Source organism: Miniopterus schreibersii, assembly GCF_964146895.1.
Source record: "Miniopterus schreibersii genome assembly, chromosome: 9".
NCBI classification, from domain to species: Eukaryota; Metazoa; Chordata; class Mammalia; order Chiroptera; family Miniopteridae; genus Miniopterus; species Miniopterus schreibersii.
The window spans coordinates 20,981,131-20,999,692 of NC_138118.1; positions in this window are offsets into that span (position 1 = coordinate 20,981,131).

The following is an 18,562-nucleotide window of genomic DNA, read 5'->3' on the forward strand; positions in this document are numbered from 1 at the left end:
GGAATCGAACCCTGATCACCTGGATCCTAGGTCGATGCTTAACCGCTGAGCCACGCCTGGCCGGGCAGGGAGGTGTGTTTTAAATTCCGATAGATACAGTCAGTTCCCCTCCAGCAATAAATTTCTTTAATGGCAAATCACTTATGAGAATAGCAAATCTATGGGAAATGTTTCTATCTGATGTAATGAACCTTCTTATTCTTTAGAGATACAAACATTCTTGTCTTAATGAGAAGCAGCATTTAAAATGTAGTAAATTTATTGGAAATTATAAAAAGAATATGGGGTGTAGAAAATTACTTGCTCCCATCTACTTTATAAAAATTAATTAACTCAATATACAGATGTTTTGTGACTTATCAAATTGTTTGTGCATTTACTCTGATTTCCAGAGTTGTTGTCATTCTTGGGATGGGCTGAAGACTTTAAGACACTGTTAAATAATTTTTGTCAGGTGTCAGTAGTAAAGTTCATGGTGTTCAGTGAATACCAAATACCAGAGACATATAGATCTTCAAGTAAACTGAGCATCTGTTTTCTTACGCAAGAGACAAGTAGTTCAAAGCCTTACATTTTAAAGCTATATCTATAAACAGAGTGGCAAAGCCAAAATTATCCAAGAACTATTTTAAATGTAGCATTTGTCTTAAAGTAGCCATGGTCCACAGTGTACAATAGCCAGGGGACACATTGTGGGGAAATTTGGGGGGCTTTTATTTTTAAATAGCACTAAGGGCTTAAGCAGGGTAAATTTGGAAATTTTCTGTCAGTAAGATTTACAAATATGGCCTAATAATTCTTCCTGAACATTTTCCCAAAGTACTTTATATCTTTAAGTCTACAAACAATATTTGAAAAATATTTATTGAGTATCTATCATGAGTCAGGCACCACTGTAAATGTCAGGCACTAGGTGCATGTCTCCTGATTTTTATTAGTGTGTAGTCTCATACAGGGAGACCAATACATTAATTTAAAAAAAGCAGTGAAGTGCTATAGAAGTGTTAACAAGGACCAATGGAAATACAAAGGAAAAGATCAGTTATAGCCAGGGAGGAGGAACGATTTTATAGAGACAACGCTTGAATTAAACTTGAAAAGATAAGTTGATATTTAATATGTACATTCAAAATGGGGATGACATGAGAAAGCAGAGGCCAAGAGGATGCAGAAATCTGACACATTCTATGAAAAAATTCAGGCTTGCCAGAGAGATACAGATACAGATATAGATATTGATATAGATGCACAAAACACACATATATGCATACATATACACATATAGAATATATCACATAACATATATGATATTAAAATGCATCACATGTATACACGTATATGTATATGTGTATGTGTATATATATGTATATGTATATATATAACCATGGATTGGGGAGAGTAAGGAACAAAATCATGCTAAGGGAAAGAGCAGAAAAAAACCTGTACTTTGAGATAAGGTTAGAAGGGAAGGCAAAGACTAGATCCTGGGAGAACTTTGTATGACATGTTAAGATATTCTGACTTTGTATTTTCTAAGCCAAAATTTCCCAAGTAGTGCATCAAGTTCAACTGGTCTGCTGAGTGTGTTTCAGATACACATCCCTAGAACAACTCAGCTCTAGGGTTGATGAGGGTGCAATAAAAGCTCCTGGAGAGGTCATTCTGGATAAATAATCTCATCCATTTACCCCAGGATATATATCATTTTATATGTGTGCCATGATAATGGAAAAGTAGAGACATGCTCTTCTAGGTAGTAAAGAGTTTTAAATTCAGTTTAAGCTAATGACTTACACGTAGTCTAAAAGGATCACTAGGAACTGCAGGAAAGATAAAGAAGGTTTAAAGACCAAGTACAGAGTTGAGAATTGATAACCAAAAGGTGCAATTAATACCGTCAATAAGGTAAAAGGAAGGTGCCACATTTTGATTTAACTAAGAGAATAATGATGCCTTTCATTGAGTTTGAGAATAAAAGATAAGAAAAAGCTTTTAAAAGAAGGATGTCTTGAACCTTAGAGTCCTTGCATGTCTAATGTCAGCAAGACATATAAGATACATGCGAGATGCCAGTAGAAACATCAGATATTACCATTGGGTATATGTGTACTTAAAATCAACTAATAGAAACTATAGATAGTACAGTTAACCTGATTCCATTAAAAATGGTCCTGATCTTGAATAACAAATAGGTGAAAAGTGGATTAAACAAGATAGAGATATTTTTTTCCATGTAGCATGACCAATCTGGAGTTGGATATCCCATGACTTAATGCATCAGCTCTAAGATACCATCAATGAGCCAGGGCACTCTAGTCTTTTCCACTGAACTGTGCTTTCTGGTGGTTTCCAGCCTTAAAGTCACCCCAAGGTCATAAAATGGCTGCTGTAGTTCTCCCCAAAGCATCCACATTCCATGAAGGAAGGAGCAAGAGGAAAAGGCAAAGGGCAAATGCCAGAGATCCTGGCCAGTAACTTCTGTCCTTACTTAGGTGATCAAAACTGTGACATGTGACTGCTTTAATCTGCAAGCGAGCTTGGGAATGTGAATTTTTTTAGCTGGGGACACTGCTATCTCAACTAAATCAAAGTTCTGTTAGAAAGGAAAAGGGGATATTAGACATTGGCTGCATTACCAGGAGTCCCTGGCACTCACCCTACAATAGGGGGAGAAATCATTTGAATGCTTATTTTAAGAACACGCTTCTCTACAATTATGTAATACTTTTTTACACTTTTCAAAGCACTTTCTCATACATGATTGCATTTGCTCTTTAAAACAACCGAGTGAAATAGTGTGAAGTAATGCTTTCTCGGTTATTTTAAAGAAGAAACAGTAAAACGAGCGATTGTAAGCAGCAAAAATAAAACAAAAAGCTGTATTTTATAAGATTAGAACTTTTGCCCTGCTAATAAGGAACAAGACTGACTGATTTTTAACTGAATTGATAAGATGCTTTTAATATTATGTAGGCCCAGTTTCTCCCTCCTTCAGAAGATACAGGAAATTACAGCAGTTTATTTTCGAGGTGACATCAACTTGAAAACAAGAGTCTACAATTTGCCTAAATAATTCAAGAACCAATTTTAAGATTGTATCACAAAATCCCTTAAAGTGGTTTCTTATCAAATATCCAATGGGGCAAGGGGATGTCAGGAGAATGGATGATCAGTTTGTTTAGCTCTCTCTCCTTATTTTCCATGTGCTACTTACTGTGATGGGAAGGGGCTTTTGGTAACAGACTTTGTTTGCTTGTGTTTAGCAATGTTGCCATGAGACACAACTGAATGTGTATACTGTGGATGGTTCATGCTGAAGAGACTGGAGAAAAGTAGCCTCTTGCTTTGAGGGGTGGTGAGAACCTATCACTACTTGGTTATGAGAACTGTCACTCACCCTTACCTCAGAGTAATTGAAACTTGCCTCCAAAAAGAAACTGGACCCTGTAGGTCCAGCTTCAGAAGGCTGGAGAAGACAGCCTGGAGGCAGAAGAGGGCAGGACGCTGGAGAAAGAAGGTATCCTCATAGGAGGCAGCCTTTGTATGTACAGAAAGGCAACTTGATGTAAAAAGTAAAGTTTCACCCACTTATGGGTCTTCATTTGCATCTGAATCAGCTAGTCATGAATTTGTTTTCCTTCTCATAATCAACTGCACAAATTCATTTCTAGATGTTGTGAGCAGGAATAAGTCCACCGATGAAAATAAAATGATTGAAAATAGTTTCTAAGTATTATTTGAGTCATAAATTTTGCATTATTGTTTATTTTAATTTATTAATGTCTCTTTATTATACAGCTCAGCATACCATAAGAAAGTAGAAGTGTTGATGTAACCAATAGATGTATTGAGTTTTTATAAGTAAAAATTTCAGTTGGAAGAGAGAAAAGAAATTTGGAAGGTATGACTTAGACCCAGGGCCTGGGTTCTTTTTGGTTTGCCACATGTTATCAGTATTAATCTCCACACCTGTGGTTATAGCCAAATTGTTGTCTTACCTCCAAAATTAAAGATTCTTTCCAGCTAACAATTAATTTAAATATCTTGGTATAGCTGAGATAGATCTTTAAATAAATCAAGACTTGAACACATGACAACATAAGGAGTGTCACAAGATGAGAAACAAAACTAGAGCATTCTCCACAGTCTTGGTAAGGTTAGAGCTCAGATATCTTCTCCATAATTTTTCAGAAGCTTGCCAGCATCAATGGGAGAAAGTTAAGAGAAATGGAGAAGTATTGTTTTGTGACTTTTTAATTCTAGAGAGGGGAAAAAAGTGACCCCACCCTGGCAGGTGTGGCTCAGTTGGTTGAGGTCATCCTGTGCACCAAAAGGTGCATGTATGGGAGGCAACTCTCTCTCCCTCCTCCTTCCTCTGTCTCTCTCAAATTAATTAAAAAACATATATTTTTTAAAAAGTGACCACATAAAAATGCAGTCTTTTCCCCAGTGATCTTTTCTTTCCTTTTGTCCATGTGTGGTGTTTGTTTGCGGGTAAATATGCCCTGTAAGTCAATTTTCTTGGTTTGTACTAGGGTATTTTCAACTGCCAAATGATAATACAATAACAATATTTGCTAAATATTTAATTTTCTTCCAAAAAACCATTTGATATTCCTTGTCTAGGCAATTGCCCATTAAGTAAAAATCCTTTATTATGATCATGATTATTATATAAACAGATCAACTTTTGAAATTTCTGCTTTAAAAATATTGTACACACCAATTGTTGTTGGTGGAAAACAGGCTCTTCCATGGGATCATGAGAAAAGCATTTAAAAGATCCATGCACAAGAGGTTGTGGTGTGGATGTGGCAGGGTGATTTATTCATGATCTAAAATCAAAGGAGTTCCCCTTCTGGCTTCCCAATGTCCCATCTCCCTCCATCCACCATTGAAAAAGTCTAACCAAGCCTTCAGCAGGGACAAAATAAAAGCCAGTGCCCAGAATTTCTGCTTCGTATTAAAGCTTAGTCTTTCAGAGTCCACAGAGTCTGAGGCCCCCATTGCTGCTAGACCCACATAGTTGTGCTCCCGGGTGAGAGAGAATGCAAGACCAAAGAGGCCAAGTGCCAAAAATCCATTTGATATTCTTTGTCTAGGCAATTGTCCCTTAAGTAAAAATCCTTTATTATGATCATGATTATTATATAAACAGATCAACTTTTGACAGACTCTTCCATGGGATCATGAGATCCTGGTTACCAAGCAAGAGAGAGAGAGAAGTTCAGTAAAACCTTCATATAATGTACTCATTTGGATGAGGGGGTGTCATTAAAGCTGAAAATCCATTATATAATAAAGTAGGTTTACTGAATGCATATGTTAAAAAAGTTACAAGTTAGTTTTCCTGTTTTTACTTATACAGACATTCCTGTGTAACTAAAATTAAGTATGTATGAAAAGTTTAATTTCACAGAAAAGTTTTCTATATGTAATATAGTAATTTTAAATTTATATTATTTGAATAGGTCTAGTAAATGGGTGCATTCACAAGTCAATTCAAATAAACAAATGCACATGTCTGGGGCATGGCTTAGCTAAGGTCAGGCCATCCCCCCATGTTAAAACTGCTGCAGAAAGTCTTGCCAGGTGATAACAGAACCAATTACCATGAGGTGACATGTGATCACCTGTTAATTATTCACCAAAAATTGTTTAGGAGCGGTGACTCTTGGATTTAAATATGTAGTTTATAATTGTAAATATGTAATATTTATATATATATTGGTGAAATTACTACAGTGTTTTTTTCCAACACATGGCCTATTCTATAAAATTTGTTTAAAATAACAGTGAGTTAATAACAAAATAATAACCTGCTAATTTAATTATAAGCAAATCTTGCTTAAAAGCATTTTAAAATTAACAGGGTGTTAATTTTCACATATGACACCCAGGCTGGAAATTTTGGCTATTAAATCCAAAATCCGTTAAATCGAGGTCCACAGTATTGAGGGTTTACTATTCTTTATGCACCTGGAAGTATGTATCCTCAGGCTTGAGAGGAACCAGAGGCTTTTTCAAAGTACCCAATCAGCTTCCCAAACTTTCACGGGCTTGCACTGGGGTCCACCCCCTAGACAACTATCTTTTCCCATATTAAACTGACAGTCCTCTAGAGTTAAGTACCTCCCCTTGTGCCTTTCAACTTCATTGTGCATGTCCTTAACTCCCCCTGTCCCCCACTCCTGTTATCGGGGAAATTGGGGTACCCTCTTTCCCACTGGGTGCTGGGGGTGGGGTCCTTATGATATCTTGAGAAAAAGAATTTTCTGAGACTTGCACAAGAGAATGAGTGATTTTTATTTGTGTGGAATTACATTCCTGGGTTTCCAAAGTCCCATTCCAGTCACAGAAGTGTAACTGGGGCTTCAGTAAAGCTAGAAGCAAAGCCAGTGTCCCGAGTTTCGGTTCCATGCTGCAGCCGGGTCCAGTTCAGCATCAGGCTGGTTGTAGTCCCTTAGTCCCTTGAGAGGGGTCCACATGGCCTTGGGCCATGCGGGCAAATGACAAGAATCAGGAGTGAAAGAGCCCCAAGTCAGGAATCAAGCACAACACACCAAGAGGAATTAGAGGAACCGAGAGAGCTAACTCTTTTGTTTAGGGGATTAAATATCCCAGATTTCATGCCCCAGCAGTGGCCACGCCCATCTGGCCAATGACCTGCTTCCAGGTGTGACTAACAGCAAGTACCTTCACTACTACCCCCAACTTCACTGGGCATGTGTCTGTTTTCTCTTTGCCCAGTCCCCTGGGGAGTGTAAGTATGTAGCTTCCTGGTAAAGTTGCCCAGATGACATGCCTATATATTTGGCCTTCCTTTTGCTCCTTTCCTGTTATTAATAACTAGATTAATTGGGTACACAATCCTGTACCCAAGAGGGGAAAGGAAGGGGGTTAATCCCCTTGGAGAGACAATGCTGCAATTACTTAGGGGTATGAAGCTGTAGCTTCCTGGTGAGGAGAACAGGCCTCTGCTTCCCAGCTGAACATGCTCAACTATGTCTGACTCTCCCTTTGCTTCCTTTCCCATCAATAATTAGCTAACGATGCTAATTCAATCACCCTCTCCTTTCAACATGTTTCCTTTGTGACTAATGTTTCCTTTTCAATTACCACCCTATTTACCTTTCAAATTAATAGTGAAAATGTAAGTGCTATGACAATCTTATGAAAATAATCCTACAGGAAACCTTTAAGAATTTCATTTTCCATTAACCTCTTTTGTAAGTGTTGTTTTTGTTACTTGGAGAAAGTCAAATTCATCCCCCAAAATCACAGTAGTGTAGTAAATGGAGACATTTCCTATATTTGTGTGTATTCTCAGCACACCACAGACTTTTCTGAGCTGCCCAACATCTCTGCTCAGTTGAGTGCTCAACACTCTGTGGTTTTCTTTAGTTCATTAAGAATGACAAATGCATTTTTCAAGGGGTAGATATTCTTGGCAGCAACAGTAACTTTTCATATTTTTTTACTCCTTTTGGGGGTTTATCTCTTTGTTTTTTTACTCCCTTTTTACTCTTTTTGGAGTTTATCTGTTCCTCCTCTCTCCTGTTTTCTTCTACTTACAACACCTAGGAAATATAGAATGTGTCTTTTACTTTCATTCTTTAACTTTCAGTCCTTCACAAATAGTAAAGAGGAAAATGTCTGAAGTTAATGAAAGGCAATTTTTCCTTCACCCACTGGGGAAATTGAAAATATGACCTTTCCAAGAGACATACAGACAGACAGCTTAAAGTCCTATAAAATCTATGTCAAATTCAGTGATCCTCATTCCGTAATTGCTCATCAAGTAGTTGAACTCAGTCAGGATTACTTAGGAGCCAGCCCATCTTGTGCAATTTACAAATACTCTCTCCCCTTTTCCCTGTAAATTACCCTTTAGTTTCAGCCCCATTACTTCTCTCTGTCATTTTTCAGCTTTCACCCATTTGCTGATCAAATTACACATCAGACACCAGTAACCTTGAACACCAATATCTAGCACAGTAAACGGAAATGAAGAGGCTCATAGAAATAGCTTCTTCACCTGAAAGAGCATCTTCCTTTCTATGCTGAGGAGAAAATCCGTGTCTTATTCTGGATGTAGATATGACCAGCAATTTAACCTACAGTAAGTCTCATTTTTAAATTGTGAAATAGGGATGAATAATCCTTTTAGAGTGGTTATGAAAATGGAGAAAGTTGCTGTTATATGATAAATAAAAGCAGTTTTAATAAGAATACTAATAACATGAAGCAGATGATTGTCTAGTGCTTTCAACAATGCAAAGGGGTTTCACGTGCAAGTTTCATATGTGTGTACTTTCTAACTTGACCTCACAACAAACTCTAGAATTAGATAGCTATTAGGTATTATAGATGAGGAAACTTAGAGACTTCAAGTGACTTGATCAAGGTCACACATTTAGGAGGGATCAAAACCTTGACTAAAACAAGGTCATCTGATTCCACTCCCCAAATTGTCTTTCTATGCTTTTAAAATAAAAATAAAATAAAATTTAAGTCTGTTCTGATAAGTAAAAAATAGACTCAAAAAACTAGAAAAGTCTTATAGCCCACTCCTTCCATACATCTTTTCCAGATCCTCTGGATTCCTCTTATTACCAGTGTCAGGGAGCATTCCACTTTGTATATGGCAGCCTGTTCCAGTGTTAGTTTGAATTGTCCTAGCTTCTTCCCTTAACTTCAAGGCACCTATACAACTTGTCCTCTCAATGCACTCTGTCTGGAATTTGGTTATGCTCTCCAGATCCTTTTAGCCTAGCCCATCAGATGATAGCTCTATGATGGCTCTGCATATATTTTAAAATAAATTTCCCTTCTATTTTCTCTTCTCTCAGGTAACTTTTTCCAAATCCTCATATGAGACGTTTACCTGCTTTCTCTCTAGTAATGACATCTTTCTTTTGGACATGTCTTCCTTTCTTTCTTTGTTTTTTTAAGGATTTAGTACATAATCTATTTTTTGAATATTTTTAAATTTTATTTTTGTTTAAAATATTACAGATGTCCCATTTCTCCCCAATGACCCATTCCACTCCATCCCCTCCCCCTCCTCAGTCCCTCTCCCCACCATTGTTCGTGTCCTTGAGTTGTGCATATATACATATAAATTCTTTGGTTACTCTCTCCCCCTCAACCCACCCCCCCTCCTCCGTCCCTCTGACATTCATCAGTCTCATCTGTGTTTCCATATCATTGAATCTATTCTGTTCATCAGTTTATTAAGTTCTTTAGATTCCACGTATAAGTGAGATCATGTGATGTTTGTCTTTCTCTGCCTGGCTTACTTCACATAACATCATTTTCTCCAGGTCCATCCATACTGTCCCAAAGGGTACTAGATTCTTCTTCTTTACAGCTGCGTAGTATTCCATGGTGTAAATGTCCCACAGCTTTTTTATCCACTCATCTACTGATGGGCAGTTGGGCTGTTTCCAGATCTATTTCTTGATTGTCAAAGAGGATCCGGAAGAAATCCCAGACCTCTTCTCCCTAAGGCATTAGAGGAGTCACTCAGACATCTGAAGTCTCAACCACTCTCTCTTGTCTGTTTCTTGAGGGGTGAGAAAATAAAGACCAAAGGGCTAAGTGACTTGTCTAAGGACAGAGGAGTCATTTCACAGGACTCCTGGATGGCCTCTGGTAAATCTTATTCTATTATCATGATACTAATGATTCTCCCTTCTTAGACCTGCAAACATGAAATGCTGAAAAGTCACTGGAATGTTAAAACAATCAATGAAAGAATATCCTCAGTTAATTATGCAGTAAGTTGGTCATTTGATGTACCTATTTCTTGGGGCTAAATCTTGAAAGGTGTCAGGGTTACCATAGAAGCAATGCTTGCACTCCAAAAAAAATCACTTCCAAGATCACTATAGCTCTAACACCCTCTGGGTCTATAGTAGAGGTCAAATGATAACGTGCATTCTACTTCCAGGGGACGAGCTTGCAAGACTATTGTTGAATCTCTGCTGCTGACCTATTGAATAACAGTGATTTAAGGAAAGGTCTTGAATGTCTCCCAGTCACTAAAAATAGGCTATACGGAGCACTGTAAAAAAAAGTATTATATATTTAAAATGTATTTCTAAGCTCTTGGTACAAACAAGTATTAAATACACAAATATTTATTAACTGGTAAAATTGAGGAATGGGTTGCTTTGATTACTTCTCAAGGTTTCTGGATAATTAAGCATTCATCTCTCTATGTAATAAAATTGCTGGGGCAATGCAAGGATTTTCCACAGAAATTTTCTTCTATGTCTGTGTAATTGCGGAGTTGTATTTTTAAACAATGTGCTCTTTGAATATGGTAATTCTACAAACTAAAATCTGAAAGCAATATAACCAATAACAATATTGATACATTTTTAAAGGAGTTTAATTAAGTAGGCATACAGGAAAAATAAATCCTCTACATTTTACATAAGTAGAAAACTTAAGGAATTAATAAGAATAACAGTAAGAAAAATAAGAAGTATAGAGGCCTGAAAAGTATTTGTGATGCTCACAATTGAAATGCTATAGTTTGTTCGTCCAGTCGTGCCTGCTTTATCATCTTAGAAGCTATGGTTAGTATGCTTACATACATAAAGCTTACTTCTAAAAAAACCTTATCCCAATGGACTAAGAACACTGAAATTTCTAGAAACATTTACTCCTTTTATTATTACAATAATGCATATTCAACTTACAAAATGGAAAATGTAGGGAAGAATATCATACAAAAATTAAAATTATTCAAACTCCATTGCTGAAATGTGAAGAGTCAGAATTTTGCTATATATATATCCATTCAACTTTTATATATGCTTATATGTAAATGTTTTAATATGTAAATTTGAAACACTGGGGTCATGTGGTATATAATAGAGGGTAACTTTTTTTTACTTATGAAAATACCTTAAAGGCTTTTTCATATTTTTTAATATCCTTCAAAAATTATTTTACTAAAGATACTGTTAGTACTTTACTATGGATATATCAAAATGTGTTTAATTCTCCTATGATGGATGCATTAAGTTGTCTCCATTTATTGTAATTAAAGTTCTTTCTTATAAACAATATTGTGCATGTATATTCTGGGGGGAAGGGCAAAAGGATATAGTGTTTTGCAGTTCTTTGGTTCACGGCACTAAAATGTCTTCTAGAATTCAACTATTTATACTCCTTCCAGATAAATATGGGATGCCTGTATTTTTTTTAAACATTCATTGTTTTAACTTGCCTCTATTATTACTATTAAGACTACTGTTGTAGGCAGGGTAATAATCCCCAAAAGATGCTTTTGTTCTAATTCCCAAAACCTCTCAGTATATTCCTTTTCATGGCCAAAGGGACCTTGCAGATGTGATTGAGTCAAGCACCTTGGGAGGGGAGATTATCCTGGATAATCCTAGTGGACTTGACAGTTGCAAAGGCAGATGGCAAAGAAGGCAGTGTGACAAGAGACAGAGAAGCAGATGTGGTGACTGAAGCAGAAGAGACAGGGTCAGACATTTGAAGATGCCACACTGTTGGCCTTGAAGATGGAGGTAGGGGTCACAGGTCAAAAAAAAAAGCACGTAGCCTCTGGAAAGCTAAAAACTCAAGGAAATGGGTTCTCTGCAGAGCTTCAGAAGGAATACAGCCTTGCAGGCCTATTTTAGCTTTCTCACCTACAGAGTGGTAAGATAATAAACTTGTGTTGTTTTAAACCACTAAATTAATGGCAATTTATTAAAACAGCAATAGAAACTAATACAACTACCTTTATTGATTGTGGTCAAATTGTCATGGGTTTTTATATTTTCAGATTTTTGAATTGCCCAAACCAAGAAATATGTACCTAAATTGTTTAGACTATAAATACATTTGCTTTTTTACTTCTATATTTATGAACATAAAATGCTTCACAGTAGTCAGACCATCTGAGGTTACCACCCAAGTTAATAAAATCATAGACCTTACATCAATAGAAGAAATAATTTTCACTTCCATACGTGAAGACACATAGACTCAAAGATCATTAGCTCCCCAAGGAAGTTTAGAGACTATATAGTCCCACAAAACTAAACATTTTTTTCATAAGGAATACTTCACATTTTCTAAGAATTGATGCACATTTATGTTAAAGTTGCATGTTGCTTAACTTTAATTTAAATTCATAGTGAATTAAAATAGGGCTAAGCTAGCAGAACCACAATTGCCTGCTATAGCAGACAAGAAAACGGAAAAAGATCATCAAAGCATCTCTGAACACAAGAACAGGTAGGAAACCTGGCCAGACCTAGGAAAAAGTCACCCCAAATAACTGAGGAGGCAACAACCAGTATTTATACTTTCCTTAAGAAACAAGAAAGACATGAAACTGTGCTTCCTACAGTGTCAACCCTCTATTTCACAGACACTGAGTGTAGCACCCAGGCACCTGGACCAGCCCCTCTGCACAGCAGATGCTGCTTTGGAATCAGTCAGTATCCTTTTTCTAGGAACTTGTCAAAATGGGAGTGACACCTACATTGATTGGCTCAATTTAATTGATTTTTTAAATAAACAATGAGATGAAAACTTCTGGATACTAAGAAATGGAATTCTGTTAAAGAGATTGTCAACCTATACTTTTCAATACCTACTAAAGTAAATCAAAATAACCTTTGTCCTCCACCAATGAGTTTTCTTTCTCAAATTTTTGAGCAAACACCAAATAACTATGCTAGTCCAGGTCCCCTGAGGAGCAGACATCAAGATAGGATTAAATGTGCAAGGATTGTAATATGGGAAATGAGTGTGTAAAAGAAACAGTGAGGGTGCTGGAGAAGTCTGGAAGAGGCTGAGATGTAGTTGGACTTCAGGTGAAGAGAGAGCCCATGTTTCTCCATCCAGCCAAGGACACCATGCTCTAGAAAGAGGGTTATCTGGTTCTAAATCCCAGTCCACTATTTAAAAGTCATGTGACTGTGGGCAAAGAAACTTCATTTCTTTGGCAATTGGATGGGGATACTAGTGTTGCTCCCTTGCTATATCTGTGTTAGTAAATGAAATAATGCATATCATTCTAGCTCACGGCATATGCTAAACTTTCAATAAATCTAGCTGCTGCAAACATAACTTAATTAGTTCACTTCCCTTCTAGATAAAAAGAAATTGGGTTTAAAACAATATTTCTCTTTTGAGATTAAACATAGGATAGTGGAGGGTGACATAAAGACATTGAAAAGGCTTGGGCATTGTAATCTTAGAGATCAGAGTTTGAATCACATTTTAGCCCCAGTCCTCAAAACTTTCTGACACATTGCAAATTAATTAAAATTCCTGAAGCTTCCCAAATCTGTAAAATAATGGCAATAATATTTATAGTACACAGCTGTTTCAAGAATTAAATGAGATAATAAATGTATTTAAAATGCCTACCCAGTGCCTAGCAAATAATAACAACTCATTAAATGTTAGTTATCATCAATTCTTGTTCTCTATTATATAATATACTTTCCTGGCTGACAAATTGAGTACAGTCATCAACTCCTAAAGCTAGTAACTGTGATTGCTTATCAACAAGGTTTTCGCCATCCTTTTAAAAAGTCTTTTAAACCTCTTTTCTTGTCATTTGTCACTCCTGCACTCCGCAGTTACGCTTGTCTTCCTCAACAGAGTCAATGTGCCCATTGTAGTGTCTTTGTGTCTTTCTCCTTAGATTTTGTTTCTAATCTCTTTAGGTGCTTGGTCACCAGAGATTCAAATTTAACCTAATTGTGTATAAAATAAGAATAAATATATTATGGATGAAGGTTAGAAATACTTTCCTTGTGCAAAGTGTTCAGTGTGAGTACCCAGACCTTTATATGCCTCCTGACTGCAATTTTCCCCCGTGAGAACTGAGTCTCAGTTTGATGCCAAAAAGTGGTTGTTAATGGAATGAAATGGAAATAAGTTGAAATTTAGTAACATTATAGCCCCCTTTTTCAGTGTGATACATAGTGTGATCAACTAAATGGCCTATAAGTGTCTACATTATTTTATTTCTATCAATCACTTCACATATCTGGTCATGTGTCTTTAGTAACTTTGATTTTCTATCTCTTATACCAATAGAAAAATGACTGAAAACTTTGCTAGCCTTGTCTCTTCCGTGAGGACCCACTTCTGTGTCTGATTAGACAAGTATTGGCATTTGCGGCTGCCTTCAGTCATGGCAAACATTCACTATCCCTCTGCTTATTTGACTTTAAAAAGGTTTGTGAAGTGTATGTCTGGGTATTCTCAGAACTTCATTCTCCTTCTTTTCCAAGTGGCATTTAATACTAAACAAAAACTGATCAGAGGTTTAGAATTATCGTTGGCCCATTGTGTTTCCATGGTTACAGGTCTGTGTTGTTCATCTTCCAACTTCAGCCTCAATGACTTATGTAGCCTTTGTGACCCATGCTTATTAAATCTTGATTACTATGTTCCATCTATGTTGGCCACTTACTTATACACTACAATCGCTTCTAAAGGAGGCAGTCTTCCTGCATTGTGAACACAAATACCACTTTTTCAATACCTGTCATGATGAAGTTCACACTAAAATAACCGGCCCCTTTTCAAGTTGTTCTTAAGAAAAGTAACATTTTTAACCTCCTTTAACATTGTTGTTCTTTCACAATTTTCTTCAATGTATGATTAATCATCCACTTTTATACCTTCCTATCTAGCAAAACTATTATTTGTCTGTGTTACCTCCAGGATAATGAACAAATTAATGTAATATAGAAAACAATGAGGTTGTGCTACCAAATTAATAGAATATTACAACACTAATTAATAGAAAATATTTTTAAAATAAAATGGTAATTCAACTTTATTGGAGTTCTTGCTGCCCTTTGTAAGTAAATTTTGGAAAATCTTAGATAAGAATAAAGTAAAATAGAGAAAAATTAAAGTAAATTATCAAAGGAAGGTAATTGAAAAATAGTGTCAGAATTGAGCACAGCTGTATGTAAAGACAGTAGTAAAAATAACATCTTGAGTAATATAGAAGTTTATATATCTCATAAAAGGACTCTGAAAGTAGGCAGTCTTTGAAAAGATAGCAGCTCCATGGCCATCACGGACACAGGCTTCTTGCTTCTTGCTGCCTTAGAATCTTTAGCAGGCTGATCCATGATCCAGTTGCTAGAGATCCAGCTCTTATATTTCCATTCCAGACAACAAGATGGAGAAAGGAGAGAAGTCTTTGAAACTCTACACATCATGTGTGTTTATATCTTTTTGGCCAGAACTTAGTTATATGGTCATGTGTAGTTTGCAAAGGAGTGTAGAGAATTCAGTCTTTTAAATGGACTTCAAGGTGACAAGCAAAAAATCAAGATTCTGCTATTACAGAAGAATGGGGAAATGGATATTGAGAGCAACTAGCAGTCTCTATCACTATTTCCAGGAAGTATGTAAGATAAAAATACATAAAGAATGCAGTGAACAATAGGCACTACAGACAAAATCATATTAACATACGTGCTGCAGCATCAACAACAAACACACAAACAAAAAAATATTTCAAATATTCCTTTGCTTTAGAAATATTTGACAAATTAAATTTTAATCTCATCTCCATTCTCATCTCTCACAACCTTTACCTGTATTTTCTGTAGGCAATTTGATAATAAAGATAATGGACATTTATTGAGCCTTTAATAAGTGCTAAGCAATGAGCTAAATTCTTTACATGAAATTTTAAACCCTCAGGCTAACCTTTTGAGGTGGTTATAATTGTATTCCCATTTTACAGAAAAAAATTTAAGGAGGTAAATAATTTGACCAAAGTCATAGAACTATTAAGTGGTGAAGCCAGGAAAATCTGTTCTCACTATACTATAACACTCTTCACTTACTATAATTATCATTTGTCTCTTGTACTGTTCTATGTACAATTCTTTTTCCCTTACCTTCTACTTTTACATCTATTTACATTTTTCTACTCATTTTCTACTCAGTACTTGCTAAGTAGCCTGACCTTTCTTCTTGAAGGCAAATATGTATGTTCATTGTCTTATCTTCCCTTCACACTGCCTATTATAGTCTTTTGCATAAAGTAGGTGCTCACTAAATTATTAGGGGCAAAATAAAAGAAGGCCAGAAGATGTTAATTGGTGATATGCTGGTGAGTAATTTCAAACTTTAAGGCAAATGGTTGAAGCAGACATAAGTTATAAAGTTGAGCAGAATAAAAACAAAATGTTGAATGACTCTACACACTTGAGTTTCGAATGAAAAGATTAGAGGTTGAAGATTGATAGTTGCCTGGGGAAAGGGAAGATGAAGGAGTGGGTAAAAAAGGTGAAGGGATTAAGAAGTACAAACTGATAGTTACAGAATAGTAATGGGGATGTAAAGTACAGCATAGGGGATATAGTCAATAATATAGTCAATAACTATGTATGGTGACAGGTGGGTACTGGAAATATCAGAGGGAACCCTCTGTAATGTGTATGATTGTCTAACCACTATCCATACATCTGAAACTAATACAAAATAATATTGAATATAAACTGTAATTTAAAATGAAAAAAGATTAGAGCTTGAATAAAGGCCACAAAGATTTGCAGGATTTTATGCAATTTTAGTTTTGATTGCTTGGCTTTTGTCTTGATTTTTATCATCTCAGAATGTTGAGAATGTTTTAGAATATAAAAGCCTCTGGAGATAGAAAGGTAATATTTTTAAAGAAGAGGACAGAATGTTAAAGTAACACCAAGGTAAGTGGGAAAGGATGAGATGGGTGGGGGATTAGGGAGTGAAGAGCACAATCTCAGCAAGGAGATAGAAATCTGCTATATTTGGAAGAATAGCGGTATAAGAACAATTATTAATCTCCTTTATAAAGACTTGATTAGGCATTATTGTTAGTTGAGGAGTTGAGGGTAGAAGAATATAAATAAAAAGGAATAAAAGAGGAAAAATCTTGGTGTCCAGCTGTTAAGTGACACATGAACTGCACACAGAAAGTTAGGCATAGAAAAATCATCAAGCAACTTTTCTGCAGCAACAGTAATACCAAAGGAGCTAATGAAGAAGACACAAGGGGAGAGACCAAGGAAAATATATGAAGATAAAGGGTACTGAAAACAGGGTCAGGGTGTCCGGAGGAAAAGACTAACATGAGGGAGGGAGACAGGAGATGAGCAGACTTCCTCTGTTGCATTCCAAGGTAATTTGAAAAACTGTGCTATTTTAGCACATGACAACAGAGGAAAAAGAGAACATCTTGTACAGATCTAATCTGTGAGGATATCCAATGGAACAGTATATTGTTTATTATCATAGTTCATAATCACAGAGTCCTTACACTCAATTTTTCTCAAGTACTCCTTTATTTTCCTCACCAGCATGATATTTTACTTCCATGATGCTGTTTACAAATTTATCTGTCGGGTGAAATCTTGAACTACTGCTAACTGCCACCATTGACAACTTTTATCTGTGTTAAGGCAGATGTTGAATTTCTCCGTGAAGCGATTCCTATGGTTTCAGCACCATTATAACATTCATGTTGACTTATTTTCCCAATATGGGGTCTATTTCCAAGTACCTGCCCACATTCCTTCATCTGGTTCCCTTTGTGATAATGAGCAGATATTTTCGAGAATTTAGGAATTGCTTAGAAAAGCATAGAATATCTATGACAGTGAAGACTGTTCCATTCCTGCAAGACGGGAGGCTCCTTCACCGTCTGACTTTGGTTTGATGATTCCTGACTGGCCTGCCCGAATCTTCCTTAGGACTCTTGTCACCTTCTCCTTCACTAGAGGTCAGACCTTCAATTCATCATTGTCTGAAGAATCTTCTCACCCTTTTCAGCTACATCCACTTTTCTGTACAAGAGGCATTTATAAAATAAATCTCTTGCACATCTAACCCTATTTTGGTGTCAGCTTCTCAGGGGATCTGAACAAATACTATAGGAGATGAGTGATCATTAATAGAAAGTTTTTTTCTTACTTTTCCTTTGGTTGATATAAAATTTTAAGATTATTATTAATCTCACATTTAGTCTTTGCTATGTTTTTACCTAAGAAGTAAGTTTATGAAATAATCCAGTGTCACTCCTTTGCCCTTCAAAAAAAAAATAAAAAGATATAGGTATCTGAATTTTTTTCTTATTCCATACTATTGCAGTGCTGGGTCTGATCAGTCAGTTAATGATGAATTCTTTCAGTTTTCATATGTCTGAAAAAGCATTTAGTTTACCTGAATTTTTATGGTTATAGAATTTGAGGTTGATTTTCTTTTTCTTTAAGTACATTAAAATTTTGCTCATCTACCTCCCGGATTCTATTGCTTTCTACAAAATGTCTTCTTTCATTCTTATAATTTTCCCTTGTACTTAATGCAACTTTTTTCTCTGGCTACCTATAAGATTTTCTCATTAGCACTGGTTTTATTTAGATAACTTGATTTACATACTTTGGCATAAATTTTATCATGCTTCTTGTGTTTGGGGTTCATTAAGCTTCTGGGATCCATAAGCTTATAAGTTTCATTAAGTTTGGAAAATTTTTCTGCCATTATCTTCTAAATAGATTTTTTT